This window comes from Barbus barbus, assembly GCF_936440315.1.
Source record: "Barbus barbus genome assembly, chromosome: 22".
Taxonomy (NCBI): domain Eukaryota; kingdom Metazoa; phylum Chordata; class Actinopteri; order Cypriniformes; family Cyprinidae; genus Barbus; species Barbus barbus.
This window is the reverse complement of record NC_136750.1, coordinates 20,076,429-20,093,003: the sequence shown is the minus strand read 5'-3', so window position 1 is coordinate 20,093,003 and position 16,575 is coordinate 20,076,429.

Here is a 16,575-nt window from a genome sequence, read left to right as displayed (position 1 = left end):
TGTCCGGGATGCTCTCTTCAACCAATTTGAATATGTTAATTTGAACAGTCTTACTCGCTGCAAATTTTGGTGTAGTATTTAGTTTGAAACTAAATTTCATTCGAAAAATTGTTAGTAAATTTCACAAACAGCTACAAAAAATGGCAACTAACACAAACTGAATAAAACAGCCAACAACTAATTGAATGAGGGGGCATTATACAACACCGTTTTCAACTAAAAATGTCATTTTGGGGGCCTGAAAATGCAAATGGGTTTCAAAGTGTAAGTTTTTGAAAGTAATACTGTTAAACAATACTAATACAATACTACTGTGATGTCATGCACATGCATATTAAGTGTTTTTCTTCACAAAGTGGCATCGCCAACTACTGGTCTGGCATGCATAATTTTCGTGGATCTGTGTGAACAGGGATCGTTTTGACAACATTGTTGTCAAAGTTTGTACACGAAAAATGCTAAAGAAGAACTTTTCCATTTTTAGCAGTGTTGTCAGGTAAACATACCCTTAAATATGATTTTTTTTTTCATTTGCACTTTTGCCTTTTATTTGGAAGGACAGTAATTAGACAGGAAGTGAAGTTGAAGAGAGAGAGAGAGAGAGAGAGAGCGTAAGGGGGGACAAGATCGGGAAAGCCAGGACTCAAACACGGGATGCCCGATGCACAACGGCACTACATGTCGATGCGCTGCCCACGAGGCTATCACGTCGACTAAATGTGAATTTTTGAAAAGATTGAAATAGTATTTTCTTGTAAATGTACTGCAATAAATGTTGTTTTGTTTACAACTTTTTTACAGTCTATATTTAAAAAGTAAATAAATAAAAATTTGCTTTGTGGGGCCCTACCATAGTAAAAAATATTTAAAATACATTTAATATCATATCGAAACCTGAAAAATATAAAAACTGACATTTTCTCTAGTGCTATAGCTGCTTCCTCTTTGCCTCTCTCTGTTAATCTCTCCTGACCTGGTGAGATAGTATCATTATATAATGATATTACAGTACTTTACTCTATTAAAGTCCAAAACTGTCCCCTCAGCCCATTATTCCCCTTAGTTTACTCCGGAGCTCAGATTAATGAAAGCGAAGGGTAGGCGTGAAAACTTGAACGGCTCTATAAGAAGACTCGTCTTCTCGTTCATGACACCCTCTACTCAGAATTCATATCACAATATAAAAAAGCACTTAACACTGCACGCTCTAGCTACCTGTCCACTATTATTAACAGCAAAGTTCAAGTCCAAGACCCTATTCTCTGAGATCAACAAACTTGTTAAACCACCAACACCCCTTTTTAATTGTTCTTCTGACCTTTGTGATGATTTTCTGACATTTTTTACACACACAATTGACAATATTTATCAATCCTTTTCTTCCGTTGTTCTTCCAGAATCTACTAATTCCCAGATACTTTACCCACTCTCAAAATTTTCACTCACTAATACGTCTGTAATACTGTAATACTAATACTTATCAACTAGATCCTATTCCAACATACATACTCAAAAACTTCCTCGCTTCTCTTATTATACCTATCACCCACATGATAAATTGTTCTCTATCGACTGGTAATGTACTGCTGGAATTGAAAATAGCTATGATCACCCCTGTACTTAAAAGACCTGGCCTTGATGACACAGTTCTAAATAACTTCAGACCAATTTCTAATCTTCCTTTTTCATCTAAAGTCCTAGAAGAGGTGGTCGCCAAACAATTACAGACTCACTTAGACAAAAATAATCTGTATGAATCATTTCAGTCCGGATTTCGCCCTCTCCATAGTACAGAAACTGCCCTTCTAAGAGTAGTGAATGACCTCCTCGCCTATGAATCAGGTGCCCTTAGCCTTCTGGTTCTTTTAGACCTGAGTGCAGCTTTTGATACTGTTTGCCATTCTGTACTGTTATCTCATTTGTCTGAGATCGGCATTACTAACACTGTCTTACAGTGGCTAGGTTCATATCTCTCAGACAGGCAACAGTTCATTAGCATTGATAAATCCAAATCTCATTCTGTCATTTTTTCTCGTGGAGTACCTCAAGGATCTGTCCTTGGTCCACTCCTATTCTTAATCTATATGCTTCCTCTGGGTCAGACCATCCGGCAAAATGGTCTAAATTACCACAGTTACGCCGATGACACGTAAATCTATTTTACCGTGCAGCCCAATTCTGCCCCCCCCCCCCTTCTTCATTTACATCTTGCTTACAAGATCTCAAAGTATGGATGGCCCAAAACTTCTTAAAGTTAAATACTGAAAAGACTGAATTTCTGTTAGTTGGCCCTAAATCCCTTGTCTCCTCCCAACGTGACTACTCCATTAACATTGATGGAGTTATAGTCCATCCCTCTCCCACTATTCACAATCTTGGTATAATGTTTGATTCTAGTCTACGTTTTGAATCCCATATCTCAATCAGCTTGTCAAATCCTGTTTTTTTTTTCACCTTCGTAATATTGTCCATCTATGACCTTCTTTAAATTTCAAAGATGCTGAAACTAATTGCCTATGCGTTTATTACATCGCGTTTGGATTATTGTAACTCCTTGATTTATGGCCTGTCCAACAAAGTCCTGATTAGCTTGCAGCTAATCCAAAATTCAGCTGCTCGTGTTCTTATACCACAAAACCAGCCGACATCACTCTGGTTTTACAGCAATTACATTGGCTCCCTGTCACTTATCGTATTCAGTTTAAGATTTTTGTTTTAGTTTTCAAGGCCCGTCATAGTTTAGCACCTTCCTACCTTTCTGAATTAATTATCCCCTATGTCCCTGCCCGTACTTTGAGATCTAGCTCTGATAATTTGCTTGCAGTACCCAAATTCAGGCAACCTATTGTGGGTGGTAGGGCTTTCTGTGTTTCTGCTGCCAAGTTCTGGAATAAACTAACACAAGGTCTCCATGTTATCTCCTCACTCCAAACCTTTAAAACTGCCCTCAAAACTCACTTATTTACAATATGTTTTCTTAACTGATTGCTTGTCTTAATTTTCTGCTTTATGTTTTTTGTAACTTATCTGCATATTGCATATTATTGCATCTATGTCTGCTGCTTGGTTGTTCATGTTGTGTAATATTTGTGTACACTTTAAGGGAAAGGGAGAAAGGGGAAAGGGAAGTGCTGTGTGGCCAAGTATGGTGACCCATACTCAGAATTTGTGCTCTGCATTTAACCCATTCAAGTGTACACACAGTAGTGAACATACACCTGGAGCAGTGGGCAGTCAATGGTGCGGCGCCCGGGGAGCAGTTGGGGGTTCGGTGCCTTGCTCAAGGGTCTCACCTCAGTCGTGGTATTGAGGGTGGAGAGAGTGTTAGCAGAAAGTTAGCATGACACATATCCAGCTTCATATCTATGGGTTTGCGTAGCTGGTAGGTTTGTTCGGTAGCTCACGCAGTACGGATACTTAGGAGGTGAGGCGCTCCTGTTCGAATCCTGTGGAACTACGGTTCGACAAAGTAGTTCAAATCTGCTTAATATAAGGAGGTTTAAACAGTACAGTTGCATCATCAAATGCATTTTCATATCAGTTTTGCATTTGTCAACACTATCGGGTAGGTTTAGGGTTGGGTTTGGTGTAGGGCATATTAGAGCATTAATTTTTAGTGACATATATTTGAATTCTGAACCGCCGCTATACGTTCCTGAAGCAACGTAATAAAAACACAGCAATAGGTACCTATATCAACATAATAAAAACATGCCAGGGTTTACGTATTGAACCCGTGTTTTAGCGCCATTCAGTGGACATTTCTCTTTGAAACTGAGGCGAAATGTGAAGTAAGGTACGTAAAAACTGTGTGGCACAAAAAGTGCACAGAGGTACATATTTTTATGAGACCAGGTTGAATAAAACATATTATTATTATTATTATTATTTATTTCATACTAAGAATAGTTCAAATATATTAACATTTACTGACATATCACTCTAAACTTACTGATATAAAAAGTATAATTAAACTTTATTTGAAGTACTGCTTGTGAACAGTACACATTTCTTAATATTAAGCCTGAAATGTGTTTAATGTCACTACTGATGAGGACTGTTTTATCTTTGAATAATATCTGTCTTTAAATGCTAGATATTTAAAGTTTACCAAAAGTATAGGCTACTTGCAATAGTTCCACTTTAGCACAATCAAATATACTTCAGTATATCTTTAGCTGTACTTTAACACAACTTCTGTACAATTAAAGTGCATTAAGCACAAAATTAGCTGTTCCAGTTTAGCAGACTTTAAGTATACTAGTTTAGCATACTAAAAGTACAATTGCAGGGTATTTTTTATTAAGTATACAAATATATAAATGTTTTTGTAGTATACTTAGCATGAAATAAATGTATTTCAGATACATTTTAATATATTTATTTTTCACTAGGGTGACTAGTATAGCCCTTTTAAACTTTTTAAACTTTAATAGCAAAGAAAAGGAACTGCACATAAATGTCAGCTGTGTACTTTCTATGCTACTAATGACAACAAGTGGATGTGTAAAATTAAAGACTGTGTCTTCAAACAGGTTTTCCATTGGTCGAACAACAAATAGCCCCGCCCTAAACTCACACCATTGGTTGAGATGATGTTACTATGCCAAGCTGACCAAGAAGCAAAAAACATACAAATATGTTTAATAGCACATATTTTGTCTATAAACGTCTTAGCAATATGAAACAATATATTGCAATTAGATGTTTTTTTAACATCAAGAAATTGCACACTTTACCTTTAAGAAAAGGTGAACATAAAACTGATTTTTGAATAGAGTGACATAATTGTAAAAGAATTGCAACTTGGCATTGCAATTTTTTTCTGTTTTTTTAATTAATTTCTTTATTTCTTTATTTTTAAGATATACGGTATGTGCTTATCTCCATATTTCGCATTTTCTGTTCTCTCCTCCACTTTTACTCCAAATAATTCTTACTACTGTCTACTCCTTCTGAATTCTCTCCCAGCTCTGACAAATAAATAAATACACACATGCACACATACATGGCCGTCGCTGTGGATAATGCACGTTGCTTCTAAAGAGAAGAGATAATGGCTGAAGAAAGAATGTAGAGTGCTGTAGAGTCCTCCTCCCTCCCTCTCTCTCTCTCTCTCTCTCTCTCTCTCTCTGTCTGTCTCTCTTTCTCCCTCCCTGGCCTCCCCAAGGGGATCGGATGTTCTCAGCAGTTATAAGCAAGCAAAGCTGGCGGCCGGCAGACCGGCTGGCTCCACAGCAGCCTGGGCACAGAGACAATGCCAGACCTTCTGTCATGAGGCTCGCTTTCACTGAGGTCAGCTAAACCAGCCTGTGGGCCATAACAGACATACACACCCGCAAACACACACACATACTAGTACACAATGACATAAACAGCTTCGTATTTAGCATATTTAAAATGTTAGATTTATTATGTTTTGGATCATTGAGCAGTAGCACTAGTGAATGGGCGAGCAGCGTCAACATGTCCCCACTATCTCCCTCAGTTCATTTGATGCTAGACAGACATTTTTTATGAAACAGTGCTGTTTTTTTATTTCAGTTTTGTTTTGAATGATTATAAGCCCAGTCTTTTCAGGCATTTTCTCGTTCAGCTAATTGTGTTTATAAAGACATGAAATTTGTTTGCTTTTCCAATGTTGTATCCTGTTACTGGTATTTTTATGAAAAGGGAAAACTGATACTTTTAAATGCAGTTTAGGAGGAACTGGCAAGGAGTTTTCAATTTTATGAAAAAAAAAATGATACTTTAAAATGTAACTGTCCTTAAATCTGTCATTTTGAGTCATTCCACATATGTAGGTGAGGTGATACAGTATGTGTTCAACAGACAGGCAGGTAAATGCATCTTTTAGATCACATGAGCATTAAAGTGTCTTTAAAACTGCCTCCATATACACCTACAGTTTTTGAAATGTCATAAGTTCTTTTCATTCCTTTATAACAGATAAGATTTATACACACTTTTCTTCCCATTCACATTTTGCTCTGTTGTACACATTGATGTAGGGTCCATTTGAATTCTCTGAAACATATTTAAGGTCAACTCTCTGCTTGCTAGGGTCATTTACTGAGATCTATCTATCTATCTATCTATCTATCTATCTATCTATCTATCTATCTATCTATCTATCTATCTATCTATCTATCTATCTATCTATCTATCTATCTATCTATCTATCTATCTATCTATCTATCTATCGTTCTATTCAGACAGTAATATAATAAATTCAGGACATTGGAAGGTATGCATTATTGCATTATCAGCATTATGAACAAGGCACATAATTTACATAAACCTGTAATATTAAGTAAATATTATAATGAATGACCAAGTTGCAAATATTACAGCCTAAATTAATTAAATAACATGCAAAATAAAAAATGGATAAAATTAATTATATGTTAAATGTAATTATTAAATAAATACAAATAATAATTCTAAGAAAATGTATATGATTTAAAATGATCACAAAATGGGACCAGAACATTTGTGAAAGCTAGAGCCAGTTGTCATCAAACTGCACAAAAGCACTTATTCAAACTTCTTTTTAGACCAAAATAATGTTTACTGTAATCTGAGCCATAAGAGACAAGCTATAGAAACCAACAGAACTCCAGTGACAGCTCATAATTGATGTGTTATTCAGGAGGGAGGCACATACCGTTTGGATCAACTGAAGCGCTGATAGTCAAGACTTAGTCTGTGTATTTCTTTCTCCATAGATGTCAGTAAAATCAGCATGGCTCCTGAGCCACACTGTGAAGGAGTTGAACTAGGTAGACAGAATTTGGCCGCCTGGCTTTTGGGACAGTCAAATCTGCTCACACTCAGGAGAGAAAGAGTAACTTTTTGGAGAGAGTTATTCCAGCTGAGCTTGCTATAGCAAAGATGTCTCAGCTGGTTTTGATTTTACCCATCTGCCACCCCCACCCCCCTTAAACTCATAATGCCCTGCCTCTCCCGGCTCCCACACATATGCACCTCTCCTGCCCATCTGAATTCTGACACGCACCACAACAGGTGTTTACACTTCCCTATCTGTCCGCACAGGTCTAATAGTGGTTTATACAGGATAAAGCGAAATTAAGCATGAAGTATTACTTTGTGTATGAGATACTTGCAGGATTGGCAGCGTGTGTGATGTAAGCACGCAAGTGCTGCAGCTCCTGGCACATTTATGTGTAAAAACATTCAGCTTCTCTGACTCTTTGTTTCATAAATACATAAAACAATGGAAATATATGTGATGCCACACATCTCGTTGTACACAAGTTTTATTATAGACGCCCTTGCCAGTGAAAAGCTTGGGCACACCTATTTATTCTTATATATATTATATGCACTGTAAAAAATAAATAAATTGTAAAATAGCAGGAAAAACTACTGCCAGCTCATTACACGGGACATTATACATTAATTTTGTTTACAAACATATCTGTAACAGTTTATCTCAGTCGCTTTGGTGCATTTCTCGAATCATCCTTAATATTTGCAAAGAAGTATGTGCATTTCTCAAAACTATTTGTACAAACAGCACCACACAATGGATTACCTGCAAAAGTCTGTAACTTACTCAAAATCTTTAGTTCATCTCTCAAAAGTAAGTATTTATTTCAATGAACATATCAGTCCCATCAGAATGAAAAGTCCTTGTGTCATTGTTCACAAACAAGATCAAAATAATTAGTCATGTTGTCAATATAACAGTGCACTCTGTAAACTATGGCAACAGTTTGCATGACAATTACTGTATTGAAATGCATAAGGCTGCACTTCTTGTATGCCATATATCCATTTCAAAAGTACAAATTTACACGTTACTATATGTGGGATATTGATATTGAATATTGATTGAAAGAGACTGTTTTGAAATGTTTTAGTTATTGAGGATATGGTCAATCTCCCAATATTTAGCTGGACCCTTCAGCCATTGAAGGGCCACAATAGTGGCCCTTATTTCATCTAATATGCACCTCTGTCCTTGGCCTCTTCTGCCTCTTCCTCTGTTTTGCCTCTGTACCCTTCCACCATGCATCCTTACTCCTCTTCTTCCTCTCGGCTGTTAACCCTGATTGTTTGCTGGATGTTCATCCACTGTGAGAATTTGTAACTCTTGTGTTGTCCTCTGTCTATATTTGCTTTCCAATTGAAGGTTCATGAGATGTATGAATCCTGAATGAATCATCCATTTGAACGATTCAAATGAATGAATAAATGACTCGATGACTTAATCATTAAGACATTTACCACCACCTACTGGCAGTTTTAGTTTAGAGTATCATTTCATTAAAGAAATAATGTTATATTTCCATAGTAATAATAATAAAACTAAAAAAGTAAGTGTAAGTGTAAGTGTAGTTCAGCCACTCAAAAAATGACAATTGTGTCATCATTTACTCACCCTCATGGTCCAAAAGAGTATATGTAATACATTTTATTAAACAAAATATTTCTTGCTGAAGCTACTTTTTGTATTGTCTGTTTTGATGCTTTACACAGCAATGACTTTAAATTATATTTTGGGAGTAATTTCTCAGCCAAATTTGATGTGCTATTAATTTGTGATTAATTAGATTAATTAATCGCCACATCACGTAATTAATTCGTTTTTAAAAAATTATGCTTACCAGCCCTAATATATATATATATATATATATATATATACTAAATATATATATAAAAAACTCTATTACAAATACACTGAGCCCAGGTATGAATTTATTTAATATAAAATAAATATAATATAAATTAAATAAATATATATATAAACACTTCACTCTACATATATTTTGTTATTTGTCATTTTTAAATAGCAAAAAAAGGAAAACATAAAATATATATTTTTTTTTAAATAACAAAAAAGAAAAAAAAAAGAGAGAAGATATTCTTAATTCATGCGGGTTACTCAACGTATACTCTAAAAATTAATTTCTACCATTTCAGCTGTTGATCTTAATATTTTATTATCTTGAGAAACATATATTGACTATATCATTGACTAAACATACATTTAGTCAAACCGGTTCAAACTTTTACACAAATGCATGTATGAAATGTGCTGCTGATGAAAAATGTGTTTTTGCGATTGTTAAATGAATTAATATTGCACTCAGATTGTTCCCAAGCTCAGCTGCAAAAGTGAAAATAAGGCGGTGGAGAGGAACAAAATGTGAATGAAGAGACCTTGAGGAGAGTTAAATCATTGGTTTGTTTCTCGGTGTGACCGAGAGAGCACATCAGCATGTGATTGAGCAGTCTTTAAAGCATGCCCCAGAGAACGACAGAGAGAAAATAAACTGTTTAGAGTTTCAGTGGAAACTTTTTTTCTCTCATACCCCACACTGAAATGGCATCTCCTTGTTCAAATGAACCTAGTGGAATGCTTAAACCAGCTAAAACCATAAAACAAAACTTGCCCTCACAGCATTTGCAACAAGAGCTGTATTTTTCTCTCATTCTTTTCTTCACTATGTTCTCTCTCAATCTACGAGTCCCTTGTCTTTCAGTCGCTCATTTGTGGGTTTTTGAAGGACTGAAGTTTGGAAGAAGGATGCATATGAACATTAAGTGCATGCATTCATGTAGGACAAGTGATTTTTCATTATATATAGTGATGTATAGAAACTTCAGAACAGTGAAGAGTGCTGAGTTGGCACTTGTCTTGTGTGTTAATTGTGAGTTAGTAGCTAACACACATCACATTGAGGACATTTTACATTACCATAGCTCCCTCTTTTGAAGGAACATTTGTGCTCATGGATCCTGCTCGGAAATTAACTTTTAAAGGAGATTTCATCCCCACCTTCTGGTGGTTTAGAACAGTTCATGCATTCCTCTTTTTATGAATGTAATGTTTTCTCTGTGTTTCCATATAATTTAGAGCCTGTGTAGTCTCTACTGAATAGGTGACGTTCCACAGTTTTTTTTTTCTGCTAGTAATGTTTTCAAAAGAAATTAATACTTTTATTCAGCAAGGATGCATTCAATTGATCAAAAAAAGACATTTATAATGTTACGAAATTATCTATTTTAATTAAATGCTTTTTTTAGTCCTCAAAGAATCCTTAAAAATAATTGGCATGGTTTCTACAAAAATAATAATAATAAATAAATTAATTATTCATTAATTAATTAAGCAGCACAAACGTATATACTCTATGTAAATTGTTATATTTTATATTAAATAAATATATTTCGTGTTTTTTATTAAATATATTTAAATAATCAAATATATGAAAAACATTAGGCTATCTATATATTCTAAAACTATATTGACTGTTCATGTTGTTCATGCACAATGTGTATTTGAATTTCTTGCCACTGTCTTGCAAAGCTTTGTGAGTTTTTGGTTTGCCAGTGTGTATTTGGGCCGAGAACGGGAATGGAAAAATCTGTGGCATTTAGGTAGAGCTGTGTCATAAAGGCTGTGCTAATGAGGCCAGGCTTTTGGGAAGGGGGGAAATGGTTTGCATATGGAAGCGAGAGCATACAGCCATCACAGTTATGCAGTCTGTGTGTAATGAGACAGAACAAGCTCACACACAAGCTCTCTCTAACTTGTATGCAAAATCTAACAAACAGGAAAAGAGTTAGAAATGAAGAATGAACGATAAAGCAGGAGAAAACCAATTTCTCCTCTTCAGCTTCTCCCCCTGTCGCAAGATCTAACACCATATCGCTATATCCACATACATCACAGTCCAAACCAGCCGAGTTTTACAGGCCTCTTGCTAAAATAAACAGTAGAGTTGCAATAACCAGTTAAAGTGCTCTCAATCTCGAGCTGCTTTCCTCCAGGCACCGTAGTTTGACCTCTGACCCCTACATGCACACACATATGCTCTCACACACACGGGCTCTCATGTAACTACACGCTCGCAGGCACATATCATGTCAGGAAATACCATTGCTCTGCCAGAGGAGGGAGATGAATGCAACAGCAAAAAGCCCGTAAAGCGGCGTAAAGACGATAACGGTGGTGGGCCGAGCATCAAAAGGTCATCGTCCTCCCGGGAAAGAGGAACAAATGCGCTCGTAAAAAGTCAATTAATGTACTCCAAGAGCGGCTCCTCGGGCAGCATTAAAAGAAGAAAGTGGATGTAAAATTAAATAAGCTTAGAAAATCTATATTTTCAAAGCTGCTTGCTTTGTTAATAACTTCTCAGTTAACCAAAGAGGAGATATTATTGATTCAGCAACTAGATTAAACCCATCACTACTAGCAAGATATAATTAGTCTGGTATACTTTATAGACACCGAAACTCATTGGAAAATGCGATAGAATGAATGCAAAGCAATTTACATCCATTGTGCTTATTAAACCATAAAATAGCATTGGGTTTTTTATCGCTATAGTATTTTATTATACTGCCTGAAGCTGTAGAAATCAATCAGATTTGGAGAACAATGCATATGTGGCTCTTTTGTTAAGTAATCAAGTGCTATAATATGGCGGACCAATTTACATATCAATTAACTTTTGGAAAATAATGATTATTGATGCACTGGTGCATCAGAAAATCTCTCTAAACCAGTGATGTAAAAAATAAAAAAGCTTATGAAAGGCATAAAATGAGAGGGTAAAAGTGTAGTGATTGCTTAAGGGATTGTTTAACAATTGTTGTTTCTTCTATAATGTTTTTATATGCACTGACATTACCATTTAGAAAATGGAATTCATCTTAAAGCAAAGCAATTTAAAGGTCAAATCTAAATCTGTGATGACAGGATATTTGCAAATAATCGAATAGTTAGTTAGCAATTACACAGTCCATGTTGTTTTTAGAGAACAATGCATTTGTGGCTCTTTTGTAAAATATGTGCTATAATGTTGCTGACCAATTTACAAATGAATTAATTTTAAGAAAATAATGATTACTGATGCACTGCTGCATCAGAATATCTCTCCGAGCCAGCGATGTAGAAAAAAAGCTTACGAAAGACATAAAACAAGTGATTGCTTAAGGGATTGTGTAACAATTGTTGTTTCTTCTATAATGTTTATGTGCACCAACATTACCATTTAGAAAGTTGTTCTTTCCATAACTTGAGGTCAAATTTATCTTAAAGCGAATTAATGGTTTAGCTTTGCATTGCCATTTAGAGTCAAATCTAAACCTGTGATGACAGCCTATGTGCCAATAATCGAACAGTTAGTCAAAAGCAGGCAATGCAATTACACAATCCACGTTGTTATGGGGAAAAAAATTGTTATTACAGCCCTCCGGCAACTATGAGCCATGAAGAAGCTCTGCGTACCCCAGAGACATTAGTCACCACACGAGGAGACATCCCTATCCACTGCCCCTCCAAAATAAGCATGTTTTAATGTTCATGAGGAATGCTTAATTATCCGTAAATGGCAATTTACAAGCGTCTTGCTGTAAGGCACAGCCACTTCTGTAAGGCGACAGGCCCTAATTTAATGGAAAAAAGCATTACTGGGTGTGCAGTGGAATTATCCACAGCATTACCCCCATTTCATAACCCACTTTAACGTTGGCAATTTCATGCATATGGAAACAGTAGCTCCTTGCATGGGGCGATAAGGGGGTGGGGGGTTGATTGCACTAAAAGTAATTTCACAATGATTAGGTTAGTTGGGTAATTTTGTGTATGTGTGTCAGCATACGTGTCTTATTGCATCATGGTGTTTGGGATTTTCGCTTAGCGATGGTAAATGTCATTGACACCCATAAGTCTCTCATCTTGCCTGAAGGAAAATGCACTGTCATGCACTCATTTACCATAAAGCGTAAGCCGATGCACGCATATATCCGACTGCTTCTCCTGGGATATTACAGTGTGAAAGGGCCTGTTCTGGAGATGGATAGGCATGATCATTGACAATTAACATCTGAATAGTGGTGTTAGGTTTAAAATGTCCCCAGAGAGAGAGGCACACTGGCTCATGAATTAAATGAGTTCAGCGCATGAGCTTTAGAAACACTGTGTGAAAGTAGATCACGGGTTGCTTAGCTATAGGGTATATTTTCCTCCTACTAGCGTGATTGAAAATAGCATTTGGCTCGTAATCAAAGGAAATAGAAGGCTGAGCTGTCAGTAGGGCTTCGGTTAATGATTATATTCAGCTAATGACTGAAAAAAATCATCCCAGAGTTAAAAAGCTCCTCTCTGGAATGTATTGATTGGTTGGTTGAAGGCTTAAGTGAGTTAATAATCTGTTAAATGCATAGGGAATCATGGGGTTTTTGTGTAAAACATGCAGCTTATGCAGGCCTAGTGTGATATGAAAATTCATACTCATAATTATCATTTGTTCATAACCTTAAAGTTTGATTAGACACAGTTTATTGTTATGTTTCAGATTGACTTTTATACTGTTCAAAAAGTTGTCAGGAAGATTTGGGATTTTTTAAAAATGTTTTCTAAAGTCTCTTGTGCCCATCAAGGCTGCATTTATTTGATCAAAAATACAGAAAAACTGTTATATAGTAAAATATAATTGCAAATTAAAATTAACTATTTAAAAAAAATAATGTAATTTTTTCCTGTGATGGAAATCTGTGTTCAGTAGCCATTAATTTAGTCTTTAGTGTCACATGATCCTTTTAGAATCATTCTGATATGAAGAGTTCCTTTGCAAAAACAGTTAACTCTGTTTTTAACAATTCTCAGAAATCATGTTCCAATTAATCTCAATCAAACTGCAGCTGGGTTATTTTGACTGGGTTAAAAACAATCAAACTGCAGCTGGGTTATTTTGACTGGGTTAAAAACTGGGCTAACGAACACAATAAAACACAATAAAAACATGATAACAACGAAAAACATGATTTTTGAACATTTTCAAAAATGGAGTTATCTGTTTTTGCAAATAAACTCTTCAAATGTTGATTCGGTGCTCAAGAAACATTATTTGCTATGTTGAAAACAGTTTCTTCTTATTATTATTTTTTTATTATTATTATTTTTGTGGAAAAGTTGAAAATAACAGCATTTATTTAAAACAGAAATAATTTGTAAGATTATAAATGTCCCTGTCTCTTTTTGTCAATTTAATGCAATCTTGCTGAATAAAAATATATTAATTTCTTTCCATTAAAAATAAATAAGTAAATAACTTGCTGACTCCATTCTTTTGACAATAATTTACCGACAGTATTGTCTGCAAATTAAACAAGTACATTAAAAACAACAATAGCAATTTATAAACAATTCAAGCTAAATTCTAATTATAATAATATGCTTATTTTCTTGTTGAAAAACGAAAAAAAGACAATATTGCTTTATTTTACTTGACCACTAGGTGGCGATATATTGCTATTTTGAAAGGTATAGCTCTTCATCAACTTCGCTTTGCAACAGGATGTTATTTCTCAAGGTACAAATGCTTTACATAATGGAGTTATAGTCCTTACAGTTTCCAGCTCTTAATTTCTTTGTATGTGATGCATTTTTATTTTATTTATTTGCTTTTAATTAATCACAGTAAGTAAAAACATCACTGTAAAATTATCATTTGTTTTATTTTAAAAGTCTGTAATTTCTCTTATGCCTACAAGAGTGAGTGAGGTCGTGAAAAAAAACTTCATTACAAATAAAATAAGTAGTAAATTGACTAAAATCAGGTTACCGTTAAGTCAGCCAGCAGAAAGTTTAGTCATTATTTTTGAGGAAAGAATTAAATATATTTGGGACTACAGACAGTGGGGAGGGGAGTGTGAATAATGCAGGAGTGTGTCTGAGGGGTTTATTATGCGGTCAGGGGGGAATGATATGGGACATGGGGTTGCGGGGGGTTGTGATGCTGCTCCAGATTTTGTTTGGTCCGACTGATGCATATGGTCAGTGGATAAAAGTTTGAGATGGCAACGCTGCTTACCAATCCAGGATTTGTGAAATTAAAACCTGTATATACTACAAAAAACGCAAAATATGTTTCACATTTCTTTGGTATATTTTAAATATGACATAGGCTACTAATTGTTTCTGAGATAAATAGATCTATGGATGGCGATCACAAGAAAACCTCTAATCTAAACGTTCACAGTAAAGCACACAATCACTGCTAGGTTTCCATCAGTCTTATTAAGTTTTATTGTGGTTACACAAAAGCCCCATAATCCTTTGCCCCCTCCTATTCACACCATTGTGTAAAGTCCATCTGATCCTCCCACTCCCCCTCAAATCCGGACTGCTTTCCATGTACCCAGTGTGGAGTCTGGCACAATGCCATTGTTATCCATCGGATTGTCTGCGGTCATTACTCATTCGGCCATCCACTCTGCCTTTTGTCCACAGCTATCTTTCACTCTGGCCATGGACATGAGTCTCTACTGCTTTCCCATCATGCTCGGCCTCGGCCCATCTGCCCCCAACTCACATACACACACACGCTGACACTCTGTCCACACTCCGTACCAGCTGTCCCGGTGAAGTCCCTGGGGTGGAAACAGGTGCTGGGCTTGTGCGGGCCGAAGCAGACGACACATGGTAGCACGCACTGCCCAAAAACACATGAATTTGATATTACCAAGATCAGTTTTGTGCATCATGGTTTCCATAAAAATGTTTTCAACATTGATAATAATAAGAAATGTTTCTTGAGCACCAAGTCAGCATATTAGAATGATTTCTGAAGGATCATGTGACACATTTATAATAAATAAAATTAGAAAACAGTTATTTTAAATTGTAATTATATTTAATCTACCATTAAGGTAACTTAAACCATTAGTTTTGTGTGAACTGTTCAAAAATTATTCTGTGTTTGATACTCAGTTGACAGCATTTGCGGCGTAATGTTAAATAGGCTACCACAAAAAATTATTTTGACTTGTCCTATGTTTTCTTTAAAAAAGGCAAAAATTTAGGTTACAGTGAGGCACTTACATTGGAAGCAAATTAGGACAATTTTTTGTGAATTATAAGCAGGAATGTTAAGTATACAATTTTATAAAACCACTTACATTAATAATTAAAACTTGTGTGTTATTTGAGCTATAATGATGTTCCCTTATTTTTTTATGGTCATTTTAGGATTTCAGGCATTATGTCGTCTTTGAAGGTGTAAAATTTGATATAACATTACACACTAAAGGTCAATAATGATTTATTCATATTAATATCTTATTAACAATCACATTGTTTATGTTTTGTGGCTACTTGTGAATAATTTAACTTCAGAGTTTCTCTTTAGGCCTGCTTGAAGAGGAATGAACCCGTGCCAGAGCCCAGCATGAAATTATTACATGGTGTTCATTGATGGTAAGATAAAAATAGATAAAAGGAAAAGGGGTCTATCAGTATGGGCCTCTGGGTTAGAGTTATTTATATCATAAGCACAAATCTGTCCAGGGGGAGGGGGTGGTATTCAGTACATATGAATAACAGCCCACAAACAGATCAAAATACCCACACCCCAGTCACCTTAACAATTTCCACAGGATACATTGAAGGTGAAATTAAATTGCTTTTATTGGGGGGGATCAAAGGGTTAGCCTGACAGGGGTCCTCTATTTTAGGACCTTACATTGTGGGTTGTAAAAAAAGGGAATGTGTCAACACTTCACATGCTAGGGCAGCCAACCAGACAATTCTCTTTA